Source organism: Chenopodium quinoa, unplaced genomic scaffold (assembly GCF_001683475.1).
Source record: "Chenopodium quinoa cultivar QQ74 unplaced genomic scaffold, ASM168347v1, whole genome shotgun sequence".
NCBI lineage: Eukaryota > Viridiplantae > Streptophyta > Magnoliopsida > Caryophyllales > Amaranthaceae > Chenopodium > Chenopodium quinoa.
Genome location: NW_018744406.1, coordinates 14738 through 23427, shown reverse-complemented (window position 1 = coordinate 23427; position 8690 = coordinate 14738). Strand labels below are relative to the sequence as shown.

Below are 8690 nucleotides of genomic sequence, written 5' to 3'. Positions count from 1 at the left end.
ATGAAAAGAACCTTCTAGAAGAATCTAGAAGACTAAAACCATTCCTAATTGCATTAGGAATGATAAATCATATTAGGCCCTCCCCTAGATCATTGGGTCGTACATTAAGCTCAAACCGGGCCCAGTTTGGTAAATTGACCATAACTTCCTCAATATTCATCGGAATTGGGCTTATAATATATCGTAGGAAAGGTCTTTGCAAGCCCCATCCAACTACACTACTATTGGACCCATATCATGGATCAGCCAAACTAGATTGTCTGTTTTCTTAAAATAAGTTTTCAAAAACAGAGAGAAAAGAAAAGAAATTAAAATTATCCGCAACACTAGACCTTTCCACACTTTCGTTTCATTCGATTATGATTCGATGTGAAAGGTACTCATCACTGAGTTTGGTTTTGGGGAGACACAAATGGGTGTCTACAATAACTATAATTTATACCGAAAAATATTAGGTAAGATGTTAAGTCCCGATTATGGTTGGAAATTTGGAATATCACCGTGTCATAAAAGAAGCATTACAAAGCATTCTTAATAGTAAATAGATGAAGGATAATGATTGAGTAAAATTAATAGGAAAAATTGCTCCCATTAATCTGCTTAACTTTGCCTCGTCCACCCAAATTAATTCAGGCTTTCGATCATTATCTATCACTCCCAACTTTAGGGGGTATTAATTTCTATTGCACCACAATGACTTGCAAACAGTTAATCAGGTAAACACTGTTGACTTGTGTTAGTTGCACACGTGTCACATCATGATAGGTTAAAAAAAAAAACCACGCAAAGCCACTTCCACCACCACCACCACCACCCTCAATCACACCGAAACCCTAACCCCATCCCTCAACTTCACCAGCAGACGGTCGGCCAACCTCCGACTTCCACTAAAAACCACCAACCTTACTCCACCACCACTCCTAGACTCTGGAAACAACCAAGTACAACCGTTTTTGTGGCTAATTATCGGGGAATGGGGTGCCGTTTTCGTGGCTAATTGTCGGGGAAGGGGGTGAAATTGAGGGTGAAGGAAAGGAAAGGGATGGGTTTCGAGGGCAGGGGAGGGATGGGCGCCATTTTCCGGCAACGAGGGAGGGGTTTTCGGGGGTGGGGGAAGGGAAGGGATGAGTTTCGAGGGAAGGGGGAGTGCTGGGCGGCGGTTTCCGGGAGCGAGGGAGGGGTTTTCGGGGGTGGAGGCCGGGAGGGAAAGGGTGGGTTTCGAGGTAGGGGGAAGGCTGGGCGGCGGTTTCCAGCAGCAGGAGAGGGGTTTTCGGGGATGGGGCTGATTTTCCGGCGGAGTGAGGGTGGCAGTGTGGTGGTAGCTACTGGTCATAGGTGGTTTGTGGTTTTTTTTTTGTTTTTTTTTTAAAAAAAAATTAAGCCAATCATACGCTGACACATGTCTAGATAACCTATTACATCAGGTTGGAATAATGTTGGATGACCTGTTGGGTGCAATAAAAATTAATACCCCCTAAAGTTGGGAGTGATAGATAATAATCGAAAGTATGGATTAATTTGGGCGGACGAGACAAAGTTTAGAATAATGGGAACAATTTTTCCAAATTAATATTGTGATGTGAAAGAAAATTTTCATGTTCTCATTTATAGTAGATATTATACTTTCTTGATCCATGAAGTTCTTCTCATTTATAGATACACATTATTCCAAGGAAAATAATGGGGTAATGTGACTTGGTCCATGTGTTTTACCTTATAATAATGAGAAAGATAGAGTGTAATAGTAAGAACCGATTTGAAAAAGTGGATTGTGGTGGAGTAAAAAAAAATTGAAGAAAAGGTGGAGTAAGAAATTAGTACGGTCTATTCTTTGACAAAAAAAGAAATAAAGTAAAGTGAAAAGTGTTTCATGGAAGGAGTGAGCTCCAGTTTCTCTCATAATGAGAAACAAAAAATTGTTTCTCAAGGGGTAATTAAGTAATCTCAACTAATTAATGAAGGACAAATATGTAATTTGCTTTGTAATTGAGTTAACTTCATGAAACTCTAGTTAACTTGCATCACTCACACCGTCAACAATCATCCTTCTTCTTCCTCCTTCCTCCTTTCTCTTTCCTCCTCCATTGAAGCTCACATCAAAGGGCCAAAAACATTGAAGACGGTGACATTGAAGATGACCCATCCGACGCCGATATAAACGAAAACATGTCCTCCATTGAAGCTAAGCTTGAAACTTGATTTCCTCCTTACTAAGTTTTCGAAAATCTCTACATTACTAAATTTCCGAATTTTCCTTATTATTCAAAACACCAAATTGGAGCTCATAAACCAAATCGACTCTTCAAAATCAAATGTCGAAGCTGCTCGTACTTCGATCTACTCGTATCTCGACCTCATCTGTCTTTCCACTACGAAATTTGACCAAAAACATTAACACTTTGGTTTTATGTCGTTAACGTTGTTCAATGTTGCAATATTAGACTGGTTGGGTTGTTTAACCCAAGGTTAGTGGCCAGCTGTATTTGGAGTATATTTTAATATTTGTCACGGTACCCAAAGCAAGTTAATTACAAAAAATGCCACTATATTTTTTGGATGCTTTTATAGATCATTAACTGTTGACATATTTGTATACATGCATGTCATCATCATAATATTTTGCTTATTTAGATAATGCTCCGAGATAAGAGTCCAGGAAAGAGAATGGGTTAAACATCGTGTTACTTATATGGTACACCCGACTCTATAAATAAAATTGTTTGGTGTTGCCCTCTTGGCTATCCTTGTTGGATCCATGATCATACATTATGGTTTATGAATCATGGCAAGAAGGCTATAAGTCTATAACAACAAGCACTAGACCTCAATATATACTACATTATGATAATACGAAGTATTATATTAATATCTTATGTCCAAAAATTAGATTATAATACGAAGTATGTGTTTGAAAAAAATGGGTGAAAAATGCGGTGAGCGTGGATCGAACACGCGACCTTCAGATCTTCAGTCTGACGCTCTCCCAACTGAGCTACCCCCGCAATTTAATAAAATATGTTTAATTACTGTGGACCTTGAATGTATCATCTATTTTACAATAGAAGAATCATCATTTTATGGTAAAGTTAGTGTTTAATTTTTTATTTTATTTTAATTTTTAAGTTTTTTGGGTGAAAGTGTTTAAAATATTTTGAGTTACACTTTGCAAACTTTGAGGATTCAAGTGTTCAAAAATATTATTTTAATAAAGCATAGGTGTAAAATAAATTTATGTTGAAATTAATTCGTACAAGATCAATTATACACGGAGGAGTCACGGAGATATATACCGCCATTTAAATACTTTTATACACATTCTTTTTAAAAGTTCTCTAGACACATATTAATACCGCCATTTAAATACTTAATCATCTAGAGTTTTAGACTAGATAGACATCTATCAAATGATAATACCTAATACATACTATATTGCTTGATCTAAATTTCATAATTTTCTTACAGTTATTGCTTTGAATTATTGATTCTCAATTTTATTTTCTTATATGCAAAGTATAATTTTGATTAATATGATATATATCCAAGATTCTTAAGTTAATAACTATTTTAATATAAGATTTATTAGTTTATTGTGTATACAATAAAATAAATAATTAAAGTTTCTTATAATATTATTTTTGTGTTTTATAAAAAATAAAATAATAATGAAATAAATAAATAAAAATTATTATGCTACTTTTCTTCAAAAAAAAAAAAAATTTATTATGCTACCATTGTGCTTAATATGCATTACCCCATTGCATTAAGTTAGCTTTCTCTCATGTAAAAGATCATCTAATATAATGTTCAATTCTCCTAAATTTAATACAGTCGCTATATGAAGACATCAATAGTCCATCCGTACGTAAATTGTATGTGAAAATGTGGTAAAACGTAAACATCTCCATAAATATCACGTAACGAAGACCCAATGAGGTAATGAATGCAAGGTTACGAAGGTTGTTTTTAGCTACCATCAGTCCATTATTATGACACAATTCTTTTACCCTATAATCATATTCATGTCGACATTAAATCATATAAACCAAACATGATTAATTATTTGCTGATGAACTTCTAATTAAAATTAAAGTCTATGTACGAGTGAATGAATTTGGTAATTCATGACTTCATGTCTTCATGTTACTGAAATACTGAGAACACTGACACATATACTATTCGAATATAATCCTGGTCAATCCGACATGTAGGGAAATAGTAGAGGAATTCTTGAACTCTAACTGTTAATAAGGTCATAATCGTCCATTTACTTTTACCGCACTTGTAAAAAATAATTTCATAATACATGTTGATACTTCATTATACTTTAGATAGTATCAACATGATACCAACCACCTTATTCACTGATACCAACGAACGTAAAAATATTTTGTTGGTATCGATGTGATTTGTTATTGGTATCTTGTGAAATACCAACATGTGCAGTGAGTCCAAGAATTCCTCGGGTATAGTAGGTTTTTTTTTTTTTTTTTTTTTTTTACATGTGTTTAAAGAGGTAAAATAACCTAAAATAGATAATTAAAAGAGTGGGAATTTGTAGAGGATTGGTTGGTCCATAAAATTATGGACATTTCTACAAATGCACATGGTGTCACCCTGATGAAGTAATTGAGCATTATGAACTCCCTAAGTCATATCGTTGAAGTTTTATTATTAAGATAAACAATTATTTAATTTAATTTTGTTTATAATTGAATAAGATAGCCCAACAAATACCGAGTATATAAAATTGACAAGGCATTTTAGACTCATCAACATTTATACATACTTAGGTATGTGTTGAAGAAAAATAATTAATAATCACATTCTCATTTCTTTTAATTATCACATTTAGTTAACACAAAACATGCATGTTATTTTCATCATGTTGGTTGGGTCAAAAACAAGCCAAGTTTGACACAATAGTGTTTGATGAGTTGGTTGACAATTAAATTCAACTCGAATTGATCATATGGTAATTGGTATCACAGATTTAAATGGTTAATAAAGTTCTATGTCACATTCAGGGTCATTTTTTTTTTTTTTTTTTTTTTGAAGAATGTCACATTCAGGGTCATTTACATCATTTATTATTGATTTAAAGCCTTTTTTTTTGTTTTTTCTTTTTACTAAATTCAGCTGAACTGAAATGATTGGAGCTAAACTGAACTAATTGGAACTAAACTGAACTAAACTGAGCTAAGCTGAAATGAATATTTTATAAGAGATGGAAATTAAGAGTTAAACTGAACTTAACTGAACTTAACTGAAATGATTGGAGCTAAACTGAACTGAAATGAGCTGAACTGAATATTTTATAAGAGATGGAAATTAAGAGTTAAACTGAACTGAGCTGAAATGAATATTTTATAAGAGATGGAAATTCAGAGTTAAACTGAACTAAACTGAACTGGTTGGAGCTAAACTGAACTGATTGGAGCCGAACTGAACTGATCTGAAATGAATATTTTATAAGAGATGGAAATTAAGAGTTAAATTGAACTGAACTGAAATGAATTGAACTGAACTGATTGGAGCTGAACTGAACTGGCCCTTAATGTTACTTTTGATAAAATGAAATATGAAACATCATTTAACTTTACAATTTGCATTTCAAATAGTTAAGAAAATTTACATTAGCTTAATTGGAAAGAATGAAACTAGAATTGTATAAGGAAGATATCGCGAAACCAATTAATAACAAAAAGATTTATTTTCAAAAAACCCAAATGAAAAGATAAAAGAAATATGATTTTTGACGGCTTTCCACTATATATCTATTAAGTAACATGGATGCAATGTGTCACTATTTATGTTTGTCTTAGGGCCTTTTCTCTTCAGCTTAATTTCAGTTTAGTTCATGAGTTCAGCTCCAATCAGTTTAATTTAATTCAATTCAATTCAGCTCCTAATTTCCTTCTCTCATAAACAGTTCATTTCAGCTCTACTCAGTTCAGCAAATCAGAACAAACTCTTAATTTAAGTTATAGATATATATAGACTTTAAATGATAATAAATTCTTATATGTGGTTAACACCACCATTAGTTGGTAGTATGTCACTTTACTTATAAGAAATTAATGGGATGATGGGGTTACAACGATGATCAAATGGGGTTACTTGCACACATTAGGGACATCGCAATGTAAAAATGGATTTGTCATTACAAATTAATGAAGTTATTTTGTAATACATACTCAAAATTATAGAAAGAGGCTACTTAAATGAATAAATGGATTTACTTTACAGAAAAAAAAATGGAGTTACCCTTATAAACAAAATAAAGATTATGTTAATGAATACGGGTTACATTACTCTTATAAATAAATAAAGGAAAGACCAATTTTGGATTATTCTGCAATGATCTCAACTTTAAGGTGCGTTTTATTTCTTCGGTCCCAAAAACCGGTAACCTGATGAAGAGGTTAAATTTTTTTTAAAAACAAAATTATTTGACACATGTCACATGTTAATTGCTTCAAAAAATTAAAATAAAAAAAAATTAATTTTTAATAAATTAAGAAAAAAAGGAAAAAAAAATTAAACCTAAGCCAACCGCAACCACCACCGTCGTGGCCACCTCGCCCCATCCCTAGCTCAAACCAACCCCCTCCCCCGGCCCTCACCATCAATTTGCGACCAGCTTCCCCTCCCCCAACCACGAAATACCTTCCCCACCATCGATTTCCCACCACCCTACCACACACTTACGCTTTTATTGGCAAAATCGTTGATGTAGTGCACAGAATGGAGGGGAAATAGGTTGAGGGAAGCCGATTTTTAGGGGGTAGGGAAGGGCGATCTATTTGAGGAGTCTAGGCAGGGAGGGCAAACGGTAAGGGCAATGGTATGGGAGGGAAATGGTTGCGAGGGCGGTGCTATGACTATGAAGGTTGGTGGGGCGGCGATTTTCGGCCTAGAAGTAAGGGAAGGGGGCCGAAATTAGCAAGGATTGGGGAGGGGGTGGTTCGGTGTGGGTAGGGGAGGAGGATGGTCACCGCCGGTGATTGTGGGCTGGTGGTGGCTTGGTTTTGCTTTTTTTTATTATTTCATCTTTCTTTTTTTTTTGGACAATTCACAACCTAACACATGTCAGATAACCTGGAATATTAGGTCATTGACTTCTGTTGACCGGTTTGGGATTAAAGAAAGAAAGTGTAGGTGAAAGTTGGGATCATTGTAGAATAATTTAAAGTTTGAGATTATTTAAAGTAATTTGGTCAAAGTTGGAATTATGAAAGTGTATTTTTCCATAAATAAATGTAGGCAAACCATACGTCAGCAAGTATCACAAACAAGATTAATTAGTTAAATTACGGAGTTATTGTTATTATTTATTCAAATAAAATATTCTTCAAATTAGAGTATAAAGTTTCTTGTCATGCTTATCATATATCAAAATATCAATACTCCGTAATAAATTATTGTTCGCTCTCAAATATTGACATTATTGTCTATATCAATTTCATGATCCATGAAATCGATATTATTTTTCTCATGTATAAGCTCAAGCCCTGTTCTCTTCACCTTAAAAAAAATAAATAATAAAAAAAAATTAGTATACAATAATTTTGATTTAATAAAAACCAGTAAATTTACTAGAAAAATCAATCAAATTAATTTCACTTCAATAAAAATAAGGAAATTTTGGCATTTGATACCACTAAAATGACCCTATTTCACATTTGCTACTTGTTTAAAATTTTATTTTATTTTACTACCACCCAAATCCCACATTGTTAAATATCACTACCTCTTGCCTTATGTTGTTACTGTTTCTGTTAGTGGAGCCCAACCACCATCCAACCATCCTCACTGCCACCTTACAACCACTTCTACCTCCTCAACCACCCTTACTGCTAGCCCCTCTCCTCGCTTTGGCGCCTAAACCAATGACATCATTGCCACCCGTGACATCAATCGCCATTAGCGCCACTACTAGCGTGCTTGTTGGCTATGGTGGTCAAATTTGGTAGTCGAATCCAAATCTAAAACAAACATAACCAAATTCAACCTCCGGCCACCCATAAATCGACACCCTACCTTAAACCCATTTGTTTAAAACTACTCTAAAGGGATTTTTAGGGTTTCGTTTTTACCCGTTTAGGGTGGTTTCGGGGCAACATGGGCAGGGGAAATGGAGGAGGTGGGGGAAGGTTGAATTTGGTTTTGGCAGTGTAATGGTGGAGCGCCTGATATGTGGAGGTCGGTTTGGGCAGTTTGTGATTGATTGGGCGACACTACTGATTGGTGGTTGCTGCGACGGTTGGTGAGTGGTGCGGTTGTGTGAAGTGAACTACTGCTGCTGATATTGTTGTGTTGGTTGGGTGCTGATGTTGGAGTTGTTGGTGTTTGTGTGAGTATAGAGGGAGGTACGAGGTGGCTGTGAACATGGGATGTGAGTAGAGGTGGTTATTGGACAGGGTAGCCCAATGATAATAGGATCAGGGCCAAGCTTATAGGGCTTTTAATGGACAGGGCTATTAATAGACAGGGCCCTTATTGGGTAGGGTCAATATAGGGCCAACATGTTTTTTTTAATTTAGTTGATAAAGAAAATACATAATGTAAAAATAATTATATAGATTAAATTGTATTCATATGTATTTAATAATGGCTTTGTCCAATATTTATTTTAATTGATATTTTGTAGGCCCGCCTATTATCGACCCACGGCCCGCATTGTCCCGACC

General features: G+C 34.7%; 1 non-coding gene across 1 annotated transcript; it reads right to left on the bottom strand.

The window, feature by feature from the left end:
* Positions 1 to 2929: 2929 nt before the first annotated feature.
* TRNAF-GAA lies at positions 2930 to 3002 on the bottom strand. Its single transcript has one exon. It is a non-coding gene; the product is annotated as a tRNA-Phe (tRNA).
* Positions 3003 to 8690: the final 5688 nt, after the last annotated feature.